This window comes from Ovis canadensis, chromosome 20 (assembly GCF_042477335.2).
Source record: "Ovis canadensis isolate MfBH-ARS-UI-01 breed Bighorn chromosome 20, ARS-UI_OviCan_v2, whole genome shotgun sequence".
Lineage (NCBI taxonomy): Eukaryota > Metazoa > Chordata > Mammalia > Artiodactyla > Bovidae > Ovis > Ovis canadensis.
The window spans coordinates 55,228,443-55,250,757 of record NC_091264.1 but is presented as its reverse complement, the minus strand read 5'-3'; the positions used below and the strand labels follow the sequence as shown (position 1 = coordinate 55,250,757).

Here is a 22,315-nt window from a genome sequence, read left to right as displayed (position 1 = left end):
CTCTGAATTACTTAGCTGACTCAATGGAACAGATTCGCGTGTGGTCAGATGTACCTGAACCAATGTGATATGTATAGATTGGGTCTTTGCTACGTGTAAAGTCCAGTTACAAGGGCTAAAGGCATGTAGAAGACATCAGGTCTACTACTGCTAGTGTTTAAATGCTTATACTGTGCTGTAAGAACGGTACATGCATTTAACCCCACAATGCCTTTGTGAAGGGGCTATGGTGGCGCTAGTGGTAAAGAACCCACCTGCCAATGCAGGAGACATAAGAGACGCAGGTTTGATCCCGGTTCGGGAAGATCCCCTGGGGGAGGAAATGGCAACCCACTCTAGTATTCTTGCCTGGAGAATCCCATGGACAGGGGAGCCTGGTGGGCTACAGTCCATAGGGTCGCAAAGAGTCAGATACGACTGAAGCAACTTAGCACACACATTAGTAAGCCACGTCTGCAAATGAGGAAACTAGACAGAGAGGTTAAGTACTTAGCCCAGTCACAGCACTAGGAGACGGCCTGGTAAAGGGGTATTTGAACTCAGGCAGGCTGATACCAGTCCCTGCACACTAGCCAGCATTCTGCACTATCTTTTCTGCTACAACAGTCATACAGAACTACACGAGGCAGGCAGGCTGTGCGAAGTATTATAAATAGCAAAGAAGTACAAATAATAAAGGGATCTGGGAGCCCAACAAAGAGGCAGACTAGCTGGCTTTGCAGTTGGAAGTGTTCCTGGAGGAGACGGAGTGTAAGCTGGGTCTGGAAGCCTGGGGAGGATTCTGTGATGGGCTGGGGGCAGAATGAAGGGAACGTGGAAGTGAATACACAGGGAGTGTTGGAACTACGACGGGAGTTAGGGGTGGCCGGAACATGGGCTACCAATGGGGAGAAGAGAGGGAGGGAGGGCTAGGGAGGGGGTACAGAGGTCACCCTGGCCCTGTTCCCTCCTCGCCGTATTGCTCAGACCTTAGGAGTTTCTGAGAAGAGGAGCGGCACCTTCTGAACTGTCTCTCTTCCCAAGAAAGTGGAGTCTGCCTAATACTTCTTCCCCATAATGAGATGTCCACCCCCCACTTCTTCCAAATACCTTTTTCTCCATTGACCAGGGACTCCCCAAGTTTCTCACATTTTAAAGTACACGTGCCCGACAGGCTTGCCACTCCGGCAAAATCACGAGTCTCAGAAGAAGGAAAGCAACTAAATTCGCCTGGAACGACATTATTTTCATGGTGGGTGTTGAGATTGAGAACAGTTAAATGCTGAAAAGGAAAAGAATTCCTGAAACTGAGTGGCTTGGACCCACATTGCCACACTCCTGGGACCAGCACTAGATGGGAACGATCCAATCAGGGGTTATGGTGGGGTAGGGCTGGGGGGTGGGTGGGCTAGTACATTTCAAGACGAGAGTCCCCAAGTCACCCACATTTTTTATGTAGCTTTCCAAATCACAGCAACTACTGTAATAAAGGTATATGGTTTGTTCGACAAGAGCCACAAAGAATAAAGGAAGGAGGGAAGGAAGACAGAACGAAAAAGAGAGAACAAGAAAAGGCATATCCTGCAGAGGCCACGAGGTATCGAGGAGCCCAGCCTGTGGTCCCCAAAGCTGACAGCTATTTTGTGTAATTAGCACAAAGCAAGATTCTGTATATACACACTATCTCCAGACATGTTTTTAAAACAAGGGCTTTGCCTTTTACCACCAATAATTTGTCTTGTTGTATGTTGTTACTTACACAGATGTTCCATAATTTTTTGCATATGGCTCAGCCAAAGAAAGCTTTCCCCCCTTCCCTTTTTGGGAAAGATGCAAAGATGCGACCGCCTGTGTGAGGGAGAGGAGGATGACTAGTTTTTACAGAACTTTCATGGTGATGATGGGGTGGGGGTGGCTGGGGCGTACATGTGCGCGCCTGTGTGTGTATCTGTGTATATAATAACAAGATTCTCTACCCAGTCCTGCCAACCGCACTTTATCTCTCTTTACTGAGTCATTCCAATGGGATTTGGGAGTACTCAGTACATCCAGGGTTCATGGCATTTGCTGGGATAAGACATTATCAAAAGCCTCTCTAAAAAGGGTTTGAATATTTACAGAAGAAAAAAAGAGGCGGGAGAGATGCAAATACATTTGAGGTGGGTTTTTTTTTTTTTCTTTCTTGGCAGTCTTTGCAACTGAGAACAGCAGAGCCCTCCCATGTTTCTCTGGCCTTGCTTAGCGCGGCCAGCATGCACATATACGGCATCAGAGAACGTCCCTGCTCCATGCTTTCTTGGGAAGGAAGGTCTGAGCGGATGTGGTTTATTTGGGGTGAGGGGTGGGAGTGCAGATATCAGAGGGATGAGGTCAAATCCAAGCAAACTGGGTTTTTAAGATAAAGAAATATAACTGGTTGGAGAAGAGGAAGAAAGGCAGATTAAAAAAGATACATCTTCTTTTTTTTTTATTGCAATACCACCAATTGAGAGAACATTCTGCTGGGTGGGGAAGGGGGGGGATGTCTGCCAAGGACTTCTAATTCAGTTTGTTCCACCATTTTATTTTTAAACTCAAGTGCAGATTTTATTCCTGGAATGTTATAGGATTGGTGTGGGCAGAAATGGGCAAATTTACTTCAGAGGTGTTTTATAACAACTTGGAAAAAGACCCTCTAAATTCCTCCAAGTCCGTTTCAGGGGTGGATTTCATTTCCTTTCTCTTCTTTGGAAAGTTACCTTGATGGTTTAAAATTTTTATATTACAAAGGAAAACCTGATTATAATTTGGAAAGTATTTCAAAATTCTGATAGTATCTATTAGGCATTTACTATGAGCCAGGCATGGTAAGAATTTGCCTTCTCTCTCATTGAATGTTCACAGCTCTCACATACGGATGAGAATCCAAGGTGGGAAGGGACACCAGAGTGTATAGTTCAAATCCCAGTCTTGACAATAGCAAATCCTTCTTGGTCACCATGCAATTATGCTTCCACGTGTCAATGTCTGGCAAGACATACAATTAATCAAATAAATACACAACTTGGCCAGTAGGCTACTATCTCTTATTCTAACAGGATGGTGGCAAAAGCAGATTCCTTAGCCTACTTTTCTGGTGTTGATACAGCCAACAGAGGCTTGCAAAATCTCTCCAGCCTCTGAGCAAAAGTTTTGGTGCTGGGCATGTAGCACTCTCAAAAGAACAGAGGAAGGCTTCCCAGGTAGCTCAGTGGTAAAGAATCTGCCTGCAATGTGGGAGATGAGGGTTCGATCCCTGGTTCAGGAAAATCCCCTGAAGAAGGAAACGGCAAACCACAGTATTCTTGCCTGAGAAAGCTCACAGACAGAGGTGCCTGGCGGGCTACAGTCCATGGGGTCACAGAAGAGTCAGATACGACTTAGTGACTAAAACAAAAGAGCAGAGGAATTGGTGGGTATATATTTATTTCAAAATGCAATGACACCAGTACCAAAACTTGCTCATCCTTCCCTGGCAACGTTAAAGACTGATAGAATGTCCCTCCCTGCCCCGTCTGCCAAAGCATTTACTTCAAAAATCGGTTTCCTCTGCCACTATTTATTGCCACATTTTGCTCAGTGGTTCTGAGAAACCTCATGGAAAATCACAATGTTACACTTGTTAAATTGACCCTGTAGGGCGCTCTACCACTAGTACATGCCACATCCCAAGAGGTAAAAAGGCAAGTCAGCCAGGCTCACGCTGAGACTATCATCATGAAACCAACAAGGATATGCAAATCTGTCTGCTCTAGCTCATTTGCATAGCCTTTCATTGGTTTTGTGGAACCTCTATACTAAATGTCAATTTCCTTTTCTTTCCTAAAGCTTATTAGCTGCTTGTGATGTTTACAGCTTGAAGACCAAACAGATTTAATAGGTAAAACATTTCAGCTATATAATTAAAAAGCATGTGAAAAAGAGGGGGGGGGGAAGAGCTTCTGATATAGATCAAACGCAGAGATCTACTTGGGCTGTTAAAATATGCTTTCCAAGTTTGGAAGCTGGAGGGGCCTCGTGCATGTCTGTGCACGCATAAGCACCACCACAAAATTTGCTTAACCTATTTTTTTTTTTTTTGGGCAATGATTTAGGAAAAGTAGAAAGATTTGCTTATAAATGACCAAGGGCTTGAACCTAGTCACCGAGTACACATTTTACTCACGACAAAATCTGAATGGAAGTCTGCCAGCATCTGGGCTGACGTTCAAATATTCTGAGTTTCTATGTATCCTGATCCCTCAAAGCTATGTTTTAGAACTTAAAGTTCTGATCTTTCCTGACGCACCACAGAACTCAGTCCTCACCTCTCAGTATAGAGTGAATATATAGCAGTAATAGTGTGCTCTAAAGAAGTACAAAGAAGTCCTTTCCCACATAGCATTTATATACAGCATCAATTCAACAAATACACGATGGGTTCTGTACCAAATTATTTTCCTGTTTGGGTGTCAGATTTAGGAACTGGGTGAAGGTTTGGAGAAACCTTGGCAAAGTCTATAAATATTCCTTACAGTCTATAAATATTCTTTAAAGTAATCACATAAATAGGAAGCAGTATCATTCAGACACATTTTGTGGAATCAAGTGTAGAATCTTTTGTACTTTGAATGCAGCGGCTGAGGTCAGAGGTCAGCACCTACTGCTATTAGTCCTTAGTTCAGTAGCTCCTCCAAGAGGTAACTGGTTATTCACACTTTCAAAGTGCTTCTTTACTGGTAACTTTAACGCAATTAGCTGACACCCCAAATTTCACATAGGCTACAGGAGAAACAACTATTTCCCCTCAAATTAAATTTTATGATTGGCTTTACGAGAAGCCAAACACTCTTAAGAGGTTCTGGAGGTGGGCAGACAAGAGCGATCTATCACTACAAACAGAGAGAGAGGTCTTTCCAGGTTAGGCCCCTCCTTGCCACGTAGAGGGCTCTTGCCCTGGTAGAGCCATGATAAAACATCACTCGGATGTTTTAATACCGCCAGGGCTACAGGTACTTTTATGTCTTGATGGAATTCAGCTGTGCAGCTCCTTACTCACACACACACAACCCATCCCGTTGTAAATTCCTTTCTCCCTCTAACAGTGATGGGCAGCAGGGTGAAACAGGTTGCATTCAATGGCATGAAAGAGAAGGGGGGCAAAGAAAACACTGAAAGTAAAGGCAGAAATGGTGAGGCTTCAGCCACAGTCCACAGACCTAGGTCTCATTGGCTCTACTGATGAGTTATTTCCAAAGCTCAGGCAAGCCAGTCATCAGCTCCACGCCTCTGTCCTCATCTGCTAAACAAGGGTCACCACACATCCTTTGACCTCAAGGAATTTTTGTGAAATTGAGAAGCTTACAAAAAGCACTGCAAGCACGGATGCCAAACTATTACCTCATAATTCAGTGTGCCCACATCAGACCGAGACAAGTGAAACCCCAAATTAATTTGATACCATATGCTATGGGTTGCATTTTCCAACAGCCTTTAAAAATTGGCATTTATAATATTTGTGGGTTCATCCTTTTCCATGTACAGAAACATGTGCACACATCAAAACAGACCCAGTTAAATCTTAATTATCTGGTTGAGGATTATCCAAGAATCTTACTGTTTCTTCTTTTCCCTTGATGCCCATTTTTAAGGCTTTCTGGCAATTTTTATATGATAAAGGAAAAGAGATGGCATGGAAATCAATAAATCCTTTCTTATTCACTGTAATTTCAATGCTCTGTGTCCCCTTAGCCTCCATTGGCAAAAATAAGGGACAGGACACTGTGCTCACAGTGGGATGAAAACATTTATCTGCATTATTGGGAAATGAAGTATTTACAAAAATTAACTGCTGTTCACTTTCTAAAAATTCACTTACCACATTGAAATTTTTCTAAGATGTTTCTTTCACAGTGCTATATTTAGGTATCTGTCTTTTATTTATTTTTTTAAAAAATATTTATTTGGCTGCACCAGGTCTTAGTTATAATATATGAGCTCCTGGTTGCAGCATATGGGATCTAGTTCCCTGACCAGGTATCGAACCTGGGCCCTCTGAGTTGGGAGCTCAGAATCTTAACCACTGGACCACCAGGGAAGTCCTGGTAACTGCCTCTTAAAATAAAGAATAATACATTTTAACCTTTCTTTGATGACTCAATATTATCAATAACCATCCACTTATTATGATGCTATACTTCACAGCATAATTTTCTATCTGCTCTTGAACATTCTTTCTTCTCCTCTGATCTCAGTCTATCACGTGATACATCTCAGCTATTTTTTCATTCAACAAACCAAATGTTATGCAGTGTCTCCTATATGCCAGGCACTATGCTACTAGGAGCTAAGGACTTAATGAGAAATACAAGCATGGTCCCTACTCTTGGAGAGCTTGCTTTCTCTTTGGGGAGAAAAGACATTAATGATATTATCACACAAATACATATGCCTATATGTGAAAACAGCTCTCAGAGAAAGGTATAGGATGATGTGAAACAGGTGAAAGAGGTATAAGGCGGCCAGGAACTTGGGGCTCCAAGAGAGAGATAGGGGTGCATTAAGGGTATTATATTAAGGAAGATCTATCTAGTTACTGGCATAAACATTCAGATAGGAACTGTTCCAAGTGACCCCAGCACATTATGAAGTAACTGTACATCCTTAGCCCAAAGGACTAAAAACCAAAACAAAAGTGAAAAGTTTTTAGTAAACATATTGTTGGGGTATCAGTGGTATTTTTATTCAGAAATTATGGTGAGTGTAGTGTGGGTAAAATGAGTAAATTGTGTTGGTGTGCTTGAGAACTGCTATTTTCCGCTTGAAAATAGAAAATCCTGGAGTAAGACGAAAGAGATCAAGAAGAGTTAGCACACCAGTGCACACCAGTATAAACTCATGATGTATTTCACCTTAAAATATATATATACATTTAAATTTATAAATATATAAATATTTAAATTTATATATTTATATATATCTATAGAGAGAGAGAGAGAAATTGATTCATTTCCTAACTCTGCCTGTGCCCACTGAAAAGGCTGAGAAACAATGACAAACTCAGTCATAATGAGAACACCTGAGCCCAAGACTGTGGTCTCCAAATGCCATTGCTCATTAATATTTAATAGGAAGCAGGTTTCCTTGCAAAAAAGGTGATCCCAGGTCTGAGGCAGGAAATGTACAAGAGGAACCTAGAACTTACTGTCATATTAGAAAGCAAAACAAATTATATATATATATATATAATATAAATTAAAAAAACCCAGAAAACTAGTATTACATGGAAAGGACTCAAGAACCAAACTGAATAGTTAGCAGGCAATAGTCAAAATGAGGCCATTTGAGTCTCAGTTAATGGTAAAAACTATAACTGATTGAACCACACCAGATATATATCATTTAGGTTCAAGAGTTTACAGTAATACTTTTAAAAATGGTGACTAAGGAGAAAATTCTGAACAAATTTTATGTTCAAGACCGGTAAATAAGAGTCAAGTATTCATCCCGCTTTTTATACAAAACTGGAAGCGCTGAGTAAACAAACAGTAGGTGAGGGGAAGTTTCTCGTCTAGAACAATGGTTCCTGTTAGTAAATGGACAAAGAATAACAGAATGAGACTAGCATCATTTGCAATCGCCTGTAAATTTAGGAATTTAAACAAAGATCTCATTGCAAAAAAATACACTACTAACCAATGGCCTCCTGACACAAGACCAACTGTGAAGCTGTCAGGCAAAACAAAGCGAACGAAACACTGCCTCTAGGGCTTCCCAGCAGTTCTCTAGGAAGACAGACAACAAAGGAACATCCCCAACACCGCCATCGAAAGCCGCCATCGAAAGCCGCCATCGAAAGCCGCCATCGAAAGCCGCCATCGAAAGCCGCCATCGAAAGCCGCCATCGAAAGCCGCCATCGAAAGCCGCCATCGACAGCCGCCATCGACAGCCGCCATCGACAGCCGCCATCGACAAGCCGCCAGACGGTGGAAATTCTACTGCACAAATGATCTGGTTTCTTCTACAGAAAAAAACTATTAACATTAAAAAAAAGAAAAAAAGGTAAGATGTGGCACCAGTAGCTTATAAAAAGTTTAAGGGACATAACTAGACTATTTATACTCTGATTCGAGCAAACTCTGAATTCTGGCATAATAAGTAAGTGTGTGGCAGAAAATGGTGGAACAAAATTGACGTACTGGCATTGCAGTGACCTAGGTCATCATGTATGATAGCAAAATGCCAGCATGAAATTCAAAGATTGGACTCACCATGCCAAACAAGGTAAATTGTACCTTCTGGAATTGACTAGACAGAGATGGGCACCCAGGCTTGTAGGTTTCCTTTTTTTTTTTCCTAAGACATCAGTGAGCATCTTATTATTGTTATAATTTGAAAAGTATTTTCTGCCTCTAATGGAAGATTTGGACTAGCTGAGGAAACGACCATTGGTTCCCCAAATTGCAGCCTTTCCAATTAAAAACTGCGAATTGTTTCATATCGTTAATGATTTCAACTTTGAAAGAAGCCGTTTCTACTCTTCCTTTTGTTTTAAAGTTCTAAGTGGATAAGTTTAAATGTAAAAATACCCTGAGATTGCAAGGTAGCTCTTAAAAAAAAAAATACAATACCCTATCATTACTTGCAACTCTTTTTTAGGGAACCAAGATTATTTTCTCAAGACTGTGCAACAATATTAAAAAAAAAATCAACAACAACAAAAGGGAATAAATTGGAAACTGAAGTTAGAAAAGCCTGCAGCTGTCATCCGTAACACTGATTTTAAATTTCTGTGTTCATCCACAAAGTCTCATTGTTCTTTTTTCTGGGTTTTATAAGTCAGCATTATACATTGAATTTTAACAAACATTATACTAACAAATTTTTCCTTTATCAGTTTTATATATTGAGGTTTCACACCAGATTGTGTTTGAAAAAGGAGTTGATACTAAAAATCGACAAAGTAAAGAAGGTCCTGGGTGTTGGTGGGGGTAGGGTGGAGGAAACCTTAGAATTTGGAAAGTGAATAAGAGAATAATGTTTGCTGATCTGTTTATTATTGTATTAAATTCTATACTTGTCTTTTAAAATGATTCATCATTGCATATAATGTATTGAATACTATACATTATATGGGTAGCCTTTCCCTTCTTCAGGGGATGTTCCCAACCCAAGGAATCAAACCCAGGTCTCTGGCATTGCAGGCGGATTCTTTACCAGCTGAGCCATGAGGGAAGCCCAAGAATATTGGAGTGGGTAGCCTATCCCTTCTCCAGGGGGATCTTCCTGACCCAGGAATCGAACTGGGGTCTCTTGCGTTGCAGGAGGATTCTTTACCAACTAAGCTATGAGGGAAGCCTTATTGCATACTTTTACCATGGAAAATATTAAATCAGTGTCATAAAATAAATATTTTGGATTCAACTGCAAAAAAGAGAAAAGGAAAAAACGATAATAAAAATATTTGTAAATCGTCAAATAAAGGTAGAGGATGATATTTGCACCTGTGGGTGATTGTTGCTGTAACTCTACAATGTCTAAATACAGGAAAGAAAAGGAAAAAAATGGAGTTCTTGTATAACTTTCCTCCCACGTGATAGCAGATACTTGGATGTCAGTAATGTCTCCGTGGTCTCTTTAATCTTTTTCACGTGTAGAGTTATGCAGGCGAAGGGCTGGAACCATCATGGATGCAACGTATTTGCATATGTGAATGGGTTTTCAGAGAATAGAAGGAGGGAGGCAGAAAGCATTTCATCTACCTGTGGTTTCATGGCCCCTGCCATCACCTGTCCTGCCGGGTACTTTCTGATTCAAGGGAAGGAATATGATGTGGTGGACAGGGTATGGGTTTTATTACTCAGACTTACTTAGGGTCAAAACCAGCATGTTTATTATTAGCAGGGTAGCTTTGAGCTGACTCACTTCCGTTTTGTGTAGGCTCTCTTATCTGTAACACAGAGATAGCAATATCCACCTTGTCAAGATGTCTGTATATCTTCTAGGAAGTAACATATAAAATTCACCTAGACCCAGACACAGTGTTTGGTAAATAGCTTCCACTCTGTTCTCGGGACCTTGCAAGGAACGCTGACCAGACTATTTGAGCAACAGGGATCAACGTTCCATCTTGGAAATGGACTTTCCAGGCCACAGATGCAGCTCATCCTGTTCCTGGGAGTCATGGAGAAGCTCTGCCAGAAATCCAGCCTTGGGTCTCATCCTAGCCTCCCTGAGCCCCACTTAGTGGTTATCTGTGAACATACCTGATCCAGAGAAGAGGAATAAAAAAATGGGAGGGAAAGAGGAGCAGACTCCTCCAAAGGCCAACACCAGGAAAACAAAAGTCTGCTTCTTGACAATACCAATCCCCATTACTAGGCCCTGGAGACTTTTCCTTTTGTTTAAATCAAAGTCAATATTTTCTAAGCCTTAAATGAAAACTGAAAGTGAAAGTGACTCAGTTGTGACTCTTTGTGACCCCATGGACTATACAGTCCATGGAATTCTCCTGGCCAGAATACTGGAATGGGTAGCCTTTGCCTTCTCCAGGGGATCTTCCCAACCCAGGGATCAAACCCAGGTCTCCTGCTTTGCAGGTGGATTCTTTACCAGCTGATCCACAAGGGAAGCCCAAGAATACTGGAGTTGGTAGCCCATCTCTTTTCCAGGGGATCTTTCCAACCCAGGAATTGAACCGGGGTCTTCTGCATTGCAGGTGGATTCTTTACCAACTGAGTTATCAGAGAAGCCTAAAATGAGGGGGCACCTTCTCTCCACATTTGAAAGCAAGCACTTGCCACTTTAGCTTTCAAATTACATAGCATTGAAAATAGTATAGCTGAAAGAAATGTGGCCCTTGTAATTAACAGTTCCCTCTCTTTTCTTCCCCCTCTGAAAGCCAACAGGGGAACAAACCGAACTGAAACATGGTTGTTGGAAAGGTAAAAAGGTTTTCATGCCCCTGGGTTCTATCTCCAGCCTCGCTTTCTTTGTGTAAGACACAGAAGATGTTGCCCCAATATATAGAATATGCGAGCACAGCTAGGGAGCTGCGGTGGCAACAGCTCTTCCAGGATCACCGGGACAGTCCTCTTCCCAGGAAACCAAACAGCAAGCTACTCACTGATCCCTTTGGCTTTTTCTCTCAAACTCTTGAGCTTTATAATGTGCCTAATGAGCAAGATGGCTGCTCACTACAAGCAGGAAGAATTCTGCAAACAGCATTCAGTTGTATCCACAGAGAAAGTCTGGAATTTGGTGGAAGAGAAGCAAGGTGTTTGGTGAGTCAAGAACCAGAGTCAAGACTGTGAGCTTCTTTAGGCCAAAAGATTCTGTGGCTGGCATTCAATAAATATTTGGAGAATTACTTAAATGCAGGGATGAATATGGGATGTCCAGAACTGCTCATGAATTATATGAGAAAACCTTTCCCAATTTTGTAGATAGTGTAAGATTAAACTCAGCTGACAAAACGAGAAGATTTAGGAGTATCCATCTCATGTCCCAGTGATTGGGTCAGTTTTCAGAGGAAAAATTAAATATTTCATAAAAAAACACAAAAAAACAGGAGGGCAGCTTCTGAAAACTCATTTGTGAATCAAAACTGAAGTAGACCAAAGTGACTAAACATTCAAATGAAAGGGTAAAAAAAGAAGAGAGATTGCCGATTTTCTTTTCCTCTTGCCAGTGTGAAATTTTAAAGGCATTTCTTCTTGTCAAAAAGGATGGCATCAAATGTATTTAAAGGATCCACATAAGCCTGCCTCTGCACATCCTTCTTGTTCTCACAGTACACCATCTATTCTCATCTCATTTTACCTCACCAAGTTCTATAACAGCAGGTAGGTTTATAATTTAATCACTATTCTTTGAAAATGTGACCATTAATTCACATTAAAACTCCACTAATTCAGACCTTTAAGAGTTAGTTAGACCTGAAAAACTCTCACTAGCATCTAGCTTAAGCCTACATTTTTCAAAAAAGGTTTAGAAATGTTTACCTCATTTAAACATTCCTAAAGTTTACTTTATCACCATCATTTGTATTAAATAACATGATAATTGAAGGTGATCTAGGCTTTAAAGTGAGTCTCTGTGTTGTGCTTAGTCACTCAGTTGTACCCGACTCTTTGTGACCCCATGGTCTGTAGCCCACCAGGCTCCTCTGCCCATGGGGATTCTCCAGGCAAGAATGCTGGAGTGGGCTGCCATGCCCTCCCCCAGGGGATCTTCCCAACCCAGGGATCGAACCCAGGTCTCCCTTCTCCCTCAGTGCAGGTGGGTCCTTTACTGTCTGAGCCACCAGGAAAGCCCTAAAAGTGAGTCTAGATTAAACCTTATAATGTTTGGTACAGATGAAAAGTCCTTGAGATTTGAAGTAAAAAGTTAAAATGTCTGGGCTCAAGTTCCATGTATGTTATGTACCATTTGTGCAATCTTCCACAATCATTTAACTTTGCTGAGCACCAGTTTCATCATTTATGAAAATGGGAACAGAAAGAAATACTTCTGTAAGAGTCGCTCTGAGGATTACATCGATGTAACGCAATAAATTTTATGAGCTGTATGCAAATTATATAGTTATCATCATCACAGTTATCATCCACACCATTGTCCAGACTTAAAAATAATTCAAATAAGAGAAGATAAGAAAGAATCAATGGTTCCTCAACCTCCTTAACCAGCACCATGCTGTAGACTGTGCCACTTTAGGTCACAAAAAGGGCCATATTATCTACATATAAATTTCTACTTGTTACATAGAAATAAATTGGTTCTGGCTCTAGAAATTGAAGAACAGAGAGGGTGAAGCAACGTGTGATGAATTTATTATTCAGGTGTGTTTCATGAATTAAATTGATAAATGTTTATTGAGCATTTATTATATAACAAGCTCTGTTTTAGGTGTGAGGACAGAGCAGTGACCTAAGCAGACACAATCTCTGCTATTGGAGAGCTGGGAGTGAACTGATGCTTGTGGATTCTAAATCACTATCTTCCCCACTTCATATTATGCCGGTGAGTGTTGGGGCTCTCTCCTCCGCGTGTTTTCTTTCTCTCCCTTCCCTCTCTCTCGGCACAACTTACAGAGAAACTAACACCTGGCCAGCAACATACCAGCATAGGTGGTCAGGCCCCAGCCTCCCACCCCCACCAGGGGCTTTGTAACCAACCTCAGGGTTTAAGGATGCCCAAAGGCTGACGTATTGGTAGCCCATTGTAACACATGAGCTGGGAAGCTCTGCATTATATATAATGTAGTCAGTGATTCAGAAATTAATATTGACTTCCTCCCACATTAACTATTACGGCACACATAGAACATACAATTCCTCGTATCAGATACACAGCAGCTTGTACCTCTCACTTATTGCTGTCAATTTACTGCTTTCAGCAGGTCAGAAAGATGAAGTTAAAATGACTTCTGTAGTCTGCAGGGAAAACTAAACAGGCACCCGAAATAACATTTTAAAAATACGCTATTAAATCATTACAGCAAAGAGTAAAATTTAGGAATTAATGTAAAGGAGCCAAGGAATTTCTGAAATTTAACACCAGCTTCAGAAATCGACCTAAACACTGTGATCTACATTATGCAAGCTACATTCTTGATTCTTGCTCTTGTCTTGGATATGCTAACAAAGCAGCAGCCTGGGTACAAAAGGAGGTAGATAAGCTCACATTCAGGAGGACTCAGAGTGAACACCACTCTGAGAGATACATGGGTTCATCAAGGAAGGAGAGTGTGCCTTCCAGTAGTAAGCAATCTAATGAGCAGTAAGAACCAGCTTGATTTAAAAAAGAAATAACAGCAAAAATAGAGCTACAGGAAAAATGATGCTATTAGAAAACAATCCAATTAAAAAAAAATACATAAAAGACCTAAATACACACCTTCCTACAAAAGATCTTTAGAGAGCAAATAAATTATGAAAAGATGCTCCAAATCATATGTCTTCAGGGAATTTCAAGGTAAAACAACAAAATATCACTAAACACACCGGCCAGAATGACCAAAATCCAGAATACCAAATGCTTGTGAGGGCGTAAAGCAATGGGAACTCTCACTCATTGCTGGAGGGAACAGAAAACGGTACAATCACTGTGCAAGAGATTTCGGCAGTTTCTTACAAAATGAAACATAGTCTTACCATATGATTCAGCAATCACACTCCATGGTATTTACCCAAAGGAGGTGAAAACTTAGGTCCACATAAAAACTTGAACATGAATGTTTATAGCAGCTTTATGAACTGCCAAAACTTGGCTGAAACCTAGACCTCGTTCAGTAGGTGAATGGATAAATTGCAGTAATCTGTGCAATGGAATATTATTCAGTGATCAAAAGAAGTAAGTTATTGAGCCATGAAAAGATATGGAGGACCTTTAAATATGTGCTACTGAGCGAAAGGAGCCAGTGTAAAAAGACTACGTACTGTATTGGTCCAACTATCTGACATTATGGAAAAGGCAACTAGGATGACCGTGAAAAGGGTTTGGGGGTTGGGAGGGAGATATAAATAGATGGAGAATGGGGAGTTTCTAGGGTGGTGAAACATTCCGTATGATACTGTACTGGTGGATACATGTCATTATGCTATTTTGTTGTTTTAGTCACTAAGTCATGTCCAACTCTTTGCGACTCCATGGACTACAGCCCACCAGGCCCACCAGGCCCACCAGCCATGGGATTCTCTAGGCAAGAATACCGGAGTGGGTTGCCATGCCTTCCTCCAGGGGAATCTTCCTGATCTAGGGGTTGAGCCCCCATTTCCAGCATTGGCTGGTAGATTCTTTACCCCTGAGCCACCGGTGAAGCCCACGTCATTTTACATTTGTCAAAACCCATAGACTGTATCAGAACTATGGAAAAATCCAAATAACTTTTATGGCCAAGCCAATACAACAGAAAGAATGAACTCAACTGTAAATCTTGGACTTCAGTTACAACCAGTATATCATTATTGGTTAATAACAGAGGCCACTGGCTTGGGGCAGGAGCGAGGCAGGGAATGTGGGAACACTCTGTACTTTCCCATCCACTTTCTGTAAACCTAAAACTGCTTGAAAAAAAAAAGTCTGTTAATTAAAAAAACAAAACTGGTTTGAGGTTCTTCCTTCCAGATGACTTTCCAGATTTGACTGGAGCCCTATGGAAGGCACCAGAGAAGACACCATCAAGATGACTCCTGTCCAGGTTTTGAAATCCCAGCAGGGACTGGTTTGCGGGTCAAGAACTGGGAGGACATGGTGTTTCTGATGGAGGTGATGGCACAGGCAAGGCTTAGCAGTAGAGCCTCTGGGAAGAGCGGCCAACAGAGCATTGCAATGGACCACAAGATAGAGGCCACAAGCTGACAAGGAACCGCAGATCAGGCTGGAGGCGCTGGACTTTGCCTAGAGATTCAAAATGGGGTCTGAAAGGTGAGTGAGCTCACTCCAGACAACTGGAAAGGGACATGATGGAGTTAAAAAGAAGTGTCTCTGCTTGATTCAGGCCAAAGGAGAGACCCAAGAGAAAAGGAACCCCACCGCAGGTGAGGTAATGAGTCATCAGTCTTGAGGGAAAGTCAACAGAAGATACTGGGAATCTAAGGGAAAGTAAAATTCCCAAGAAAACACATGCTGAGTGTGTCGAGGAGGCCAAGATGGAAGAGTAATACTCTCAGAAGTCTTGATTCAGAGAACTCAAGAGCATAGCTCTCTGTCAAATAGGGGTTCTAGATCTTGTCTTCACTCAGGCTTTTCATCTGACCATAGTCAAGAGCAGAGCAAGAGGCATGTGATGGATCCTAGCAGAAAAGAGAAAAAACAGAGGAACAAAAAGGGCACATACAATTGGTGAAGTCAGAGAATCTTCATTCTTACATCCGTGCACCAGAAAGCTCAGAAGCCATCAACATTTTAAAGACCTATATTTATCAACAAGGAAAGATGTTCCCAACAGACAGCAGAGTAAGCAAAGAAGGTTCAGAAAAGTCTTTCAACTACAATTCCGCTTTTGTAAAACCACCTGTTTATTTGTACACATACCCATAGAAAAGATTCTGGAAGAAAACATTCAAATGCCAACATCTACAGGTGATAACCTGAAGGAAATCAACTAAGAATATTCATTGGAAGGACTGATGCTGAAGCTGAAGTTTCAATACTTGGGCCACCTGATGCGAAGAGCTGACTTACTGGAAAAGACCCTGATGCCGAGAAAGACAGGGAAGCCTGGCGTGCTGCAGTTCATGGGGTCACAAAGAGTTGGACATGACTGTGTGGCTGAATGACAACAACATGGCAGGTTTTTTATGTTGCTACTCTAGTTTAACTCCTCTTCAAGGTATTGCAGAGATTACTTGTAAGAGACAATTGTTTCAAAGCAAAGAGGTAACACTCCATCTCATAATTCAAGTTTCCAATAACGTTCCCCTTGTTAAGGGCAGAATAGCTAGTGCCTTACACAAAAGCCACGCTGGCTTCAGATCACCGTAGTGCAGCCTCTCATGACATAAATTACTTCAACAGCCCTGTTCTGATGTCTAAGGAAAAAAAAAAAAAGAAATGGAAATTCCAAAGAACTAAAGTTACAAAAGTAATGGCAAGAGCGGCAAGAACAGCAGCAGAGGGAATTGTCTGAGGAGGAAAGGAGACAACCCCCCCCCCCGCCCCGCCCCACCCGACATATTCTCAGCACTTGTTTCCTTGACTCTGGAGGAGGCTTCTTGATTAGTCTATTCAAAAAACTGTTATTGTAAAATAAAAATTCCTGGCTAAAAATAACATTAAAATGCACAAGATATGCAGAAACACCCCACGATGCAAATTATTTATGAAGATAATGTAGCAACACGACCAGGAATTAGCATGACTGAGTTGTTTTACAGCTGAGCTGGGTTCCCCATCCACAAACCAAGGGGCGCACGAGCCAATCACCAACGTCAGATTCAGTGTGTGTTCTTATCCTTCAAAGCTGCTTTTACAGACAGAGGAGGGAGTGGTGGTGGTGGTGGTCCTTAGGGTAGGGAGGAATCCTTTTAAAACACCAGTACTCCAGCAACAGTGTTTCTAAAGACTTAATCATCTTTGCTAAACTAACAATTTCATCTTGAAATCTGTTACAGGAAATACCTTTAACCAAAAGCCATCTGTTTCAAATTCTTCCTTTCTATGGGCATAAATTCACTATAGCTATTTACTGTACTTCAGTATTTAGGCATATTGCTATTATCTTTTCTGCAACTTTCATTTCGACTGCATTAAAGTAGGAATATGAGAGCGCCAGAAGGGGATATGTCTTAAAAACAGTTGACTTTAAACTTTATTACCTGCTAACAACTCTGTCCAAATGTTTAACAGAGGAAAAAGCCAAACTATGATCTAAAAAGACTAAAAGATAGTCTGAAGATTTCACTTATTCCTGTTTTTTTCTGTTCCTTATAAAATGAATCCTATGAATCCTATAAATATGTTCTTGGTAAAGATATCCAATTTGTTTCAGTCTAGTGACCAACGAATCTTTAACTGTTTACCTACCAAATAGGGAACTGTACCAATAGTCACAATTTCATCTTGAAATCTGTTACAGGAAACACCTTTAACCTTTAATGTCACTGTTAGAATAACATGACAACAATATAAACCCAAATGATAATCTGTCTATTAGCTTTGATAGTAACGTCGCTGAGAACTAACAGATGCTGAGGCTAGAGCCTAAAGTCATAATTTAGTTTAGGACAGATTCATTTACAAGGTAATAACCGCCATCTGATCAAGGGGGACATACCTTAAGGGAGTTCATGTTATCCCTGGGCTGTGAGTTGCTAGTATACAGTGACTGCTGCTGCTAAGTCACTTCAGTTGTGTCCGACTCTGTGTGACCCCGTAGACGGCAGCCCACCAGGCTCCCCCGTCCCTGGGATTCTCCAGGCAAGAACACTGGAGTGGGTTGCCATTTCCTTCTCCGATGCATGAAAGTGAAAAGTGAAAGTGAAGTCGCTCAGTCTTGTCCGACTCTTCGTGACCCCATGGACTGCAGCCCACTGGGCTCCTCCATCCATGGGATTTTCCAGGCAAGAGTCCTGGAGTGGGGTGCCATTGCCTTCTCCAAAGTATACAGTGAGGTATACAGTTATTAGTCAACACAGAGCATACTAACCCAAGGACTAGAACCCTGGCCCCCATTCTAAGGAGATTACTATTAACAGTGGACTAAGTGAATGCATGCATTTATAAAATGTCCATGCTTGATGTTGCTTGGAGATAGGGACACAGTCTCCTCGTCTGTCTTAATTTTGAATAGAAGAATGTAAACCTACTGGGATAGATGCTGCTTTTGAACAGAAGCGCAAGAAACTGGGGAGATTTGTGATAGAAAACTGAGAGGTTGAATGACTCCTCTGGTTCAAGGTTCGGCACCAAAAAGGGTAAAAGGCAGATCTGAAGGTTTCTAAAATCTTCCAAAACTGTATGGTGGACAGAGTTGATCTTTAGCCACCCAAAACTAGAAAGGCAGAATTTTAAGATTCACTTGAAGACATAGAGTGGGTACTCAATAAAGGCCTGGTGAATAAATGGATGAATCTTTATGCAGAAGTGTCTGTGGGCAACATTTGTTAGGGCCTGAAAAACCAACATAAATTGTACAAGGATCTTGTCCTTAAGAAGCTTCTATCAAGAGAAGCGAAATAATATCAATGAGTAATTTTAAAACAGTGTGATACTTGTATAATAAAGCAAGGCTATAATTGAGGTAATAAGGCAAGACAATAAATATATTTATTGGACTTCCCAGGTGGTGCCAGTGGTAAAGAACCTGCCTGCTGGAGAAGGCAATGGCACCCCACTCCAGGACTCTTGCCTGGAAAATCCCATGGATGGAGGAGCCTGGTGGGCTACAGTCCATGGGGTCACTAAGAATCGACACGACTGAGCAACTTCACTTTCACTTTTCACTTTCATGCACTGAAGAAGGAAATGGTAACCGACTCCAGTGTTCTTGCCTAGAGAATCTCAGGGACGGGGGAGCCTGGTGGGCTGCCGTCTATGGGGTCGCACAGAGTCGGACACGACTGAAGCGACTTAGCAGCAGCAGCAGCCAATGCAGGGGAAATAAGAGTCACAGGTTTGATCCCTGGGTTGGGAAGATCCCCTGGAGAAGGGCATGGCAACGCATTTCAGTGTTATTGCCTGGGAAATCCCATGGACAGAGAAGCCTGACAGGCTACCATCCATGAGTTCACAAAGAGTGGGACACAACTGAAGGGACTTAGCAAGTACACACACTAGGGAACCAACAGATGGCAATGACGACCCTGTATGCAAGACAGGGAAAGAGACACAGATGTGTATAACGGACTTTTGGACTCAGAGGGAGAGGGAGAGGGAGAGGGTGGGATGATTTGGGAGAATGACATTCTAACATGTATACTATCATGTGAATTGAATCGCCAGTCTGTGTCTGACGCGGGATGCAGCATGCTTGGGGCTGGTGCATGGGGATGACCCAGAAAGATGTTATGGGGAGGGAGGTGGGAGGGGGGTTCATGTTTGGGAATGCATGTAAGAATTAAAGATTTTAAAATTTAAAAAATAAAAAACTAAAATTAAAAAAAAAAAAAGAACTAGGGAGAGGGACAGATAAGGCTTCTAAGATAAGATCTGATTAATTCAAACCAAGTGCTAAAAATCTTATCTGTAGCTTCTGTCCCAGGGTTATTTGCATTTTTAAGTAAAACAAGTAAAGGCTTTGCTCAATTCTTGAGGAACAAATACATGAATGTGTTAGTTGTGCAGTTGTGTCTGACTCCTTGCAACCCCATGGACTGTAGGCCACCAGGCTCCTCAGTTCATGGGATTCTCCAGCAAGAAGACTGGAGTGGGTTGCCATTCCCGTCTCCAGAGGAGCTTCCTCACCCAGTGATCGAACCCAAGTCTCCGGCATTGCAAGCAGATTCTTTATTATATGAGGCACCAGTGTTGAACTGCTATTCATGGCATTTTAGGTATCAGGTGAGATTTAGCAGAGAAGATACTTCAGGTAACACTGCTGGGCATCTTTTTCTATGCAGTGAAAAAGAGTCATCGAGGGTAGGTGCATGGCTTCTTCAAGCAACTATATCCAGCAAGCACATAAAAGAAAGGTAGTGAAGTGTCCTGAACAGATATTTGCACACCCATGTTCAGAGCAGCATTATGCAAAATAGCCAAGAGGTTGGAAGCAACCCAAGGGTCCATCAATGGATGAATAATTTTAATATATATTCAGTAGACTATATATATTCTATATGTTCAGTAGAATGTTATCCATCCTTAAAAAGGAAAGAGGTTCTGACACATGCCCCCAACATAGATGAACCTTGAGGGCATTATGCAAGATGAAGTAAATTAGTCATAAAAAGACATGCACTGTAGGATTCCACTTGTGTGAGGTACAGAGAAGACAGAAGGCAGAATGGTGCTTGCCAGCGGCTAGGAGAAGGGAGAATGCAGTTAGTGTTTGATGGTAAAGAGTTTCCATTTTGCAAGGTGAAAAGCATTCTGGGATGGTGGTGATGGTTTCACGACAATGCTAATGTACTTAATACCACTGCACTATACACTTAAAAATGGTTAAGACAATATGCATGGCCAGGTCCCTTCACTGTTCACCTGCAATTATCACAGCATTAGTCAGGTATACCCCAAAACATAACAACCAAAAATCCAAAAATGGTTAAGATGGTAAATTGTGTTGTGTGTATTTTAATCACAATTTTTAAAAACTGAGAACAAAAGAAAGTTGGTGAAGCATACCATAGCTTTGAAATTTATATGCAAAGTTCTTAAGAGTATTATAAAGATTGCCATCAGTTATTACACATGGAAATTTATAGCACAGAAGACAAGAATGGATAGCATATATTGACTAGATGGGCAGGTGCTTGCTTCCTAATATGTTTGAAAAAATGACACCTAAAGGATCTCCTCCACAATCAGCTAAATTCCACCATTGAAAAATCTCAATCCTGAATCCCTGAGCTTTTGTAAAGTGTGACTATTCTGGCTGAGGTCCCTATCAGCTTAATATGTTGTTACCAGACTGTTTCTCCCCAGCTCAGTCAAGGTGCATGAACTGATTGGAGGCATCTGGGAGAGAGAAAGATGAGGTCCAACACAGAGGAGGGAGTCCAGACAGTGAAAGCCAAGGGTCTGCAGGAACCACTGAAATCCAGTGGTGTTACTTGGAAATTCTCCCCACGCCACCTATGACCTTTTGACACAGGTGTTCACGGACACCTAGCTCTGCTTTCTCATCCTGTCTCTTTCCCTTCTGTCTGAAAAGGCTCCCAGCAATGCAAAACGTCCCAAGGCAGAACCTGGATGGAGTTTTATCCAAAGATCAAATGTGGCTTCTGCTGAACAATTTTCAACTCTGGCCCCATATTTCATCATGGAAACTAATTTGGAGTTTTCAATTTTGTGAACTGAAGTACGGCCAGCAAATCTAAGATTGAGATGAAATAAGTAAATACATAGGCTTCAGAGCTCTGCATTTCTGAGTCGGCGGCTGCAACGAAGAGGTTAGGTGCAACAAATCCAGATCCGGATCAGAAGGGCTTTAACCTTATGCCCGTTATCCTAGAATCTGGGCCCAGAAAGTTAGCTGTATGAAGGCTGCCATGCTCTCTGGAGTCATCCTGCCCCTCTGTAGCTGGTCTGCTGTCAGTAGAGCATACCAGGGGAATAGGTGTCTATGTATGTTTGTGTTTGAGAGAGGGAGAGACAGAGAGAGAGAATCTACTGTGATTACCTAAAACGGAGAGAAGCAACCATATTCTGAACGGGATAGCCTGTCTCCCATTGTAAGACACTCAGAATACTTATCAGGCATTCCAGTCTCCACACCCGCTTAGCTGACAGTGACTACCTCTGGATATTCATCAAGGAGCTTCAAAGAAAGTTCCACCTGTTCAGACTTCAGCAATATTATTAAAACTTCTCAAAAAGTTCCACCTGTTCAGACTTCAGCAATATTATTAAAACTTCTCAAAAAATCTATAACAGGAGGTGGTTTTGATCAGCGTTCATTTTAATTGTGTACCCATGTCCCTGGTGGATTCCTAGCCTTGTTACATTACTTAAGGTACTGCAGAAAGCACAGGTGGGTGAGGAAATAAGCTGACAAAACCTGTGAAATAACACACAGGTGGCAGCAAACACACTGCCATCTTCACCCCGCTTTAAAAATAAGATTCTATTTTCCTCCTTCATACGCTGCACATGCGCAGACAGACTGAATAGGTATCTGTAAAGAGATGTATATTATTTTGATTAATATTTCATGACAAACCTCCCAGAAGGTCCTGC

At 41.6% G+C, this 22,315-nt stretch overlaps 1 protein-coding gene and 1 non-coding gene across 11 annotated transcripts in view; both read right to left on the bottom strand.

The window, feature by feature from the left end:
• The window catches only part of ATXN1 (ataxin 1), a 421,390-nt gene that overhangs the window by 106,777 nt on the left and 292,298 nt on the right, over positions 1 to 22,315 (bottom strand). The gene's annotated exons all lie outside the window — the stretch shown is intronic.
• Positions 6,001 to 6,073, bottom strand: TRNAG-CCC (transfer RNA glycine (anticodon CCC)). The gene has a single exon. It is a non-coding gene; the product is annotated as a tRNA-Gly (tRNA).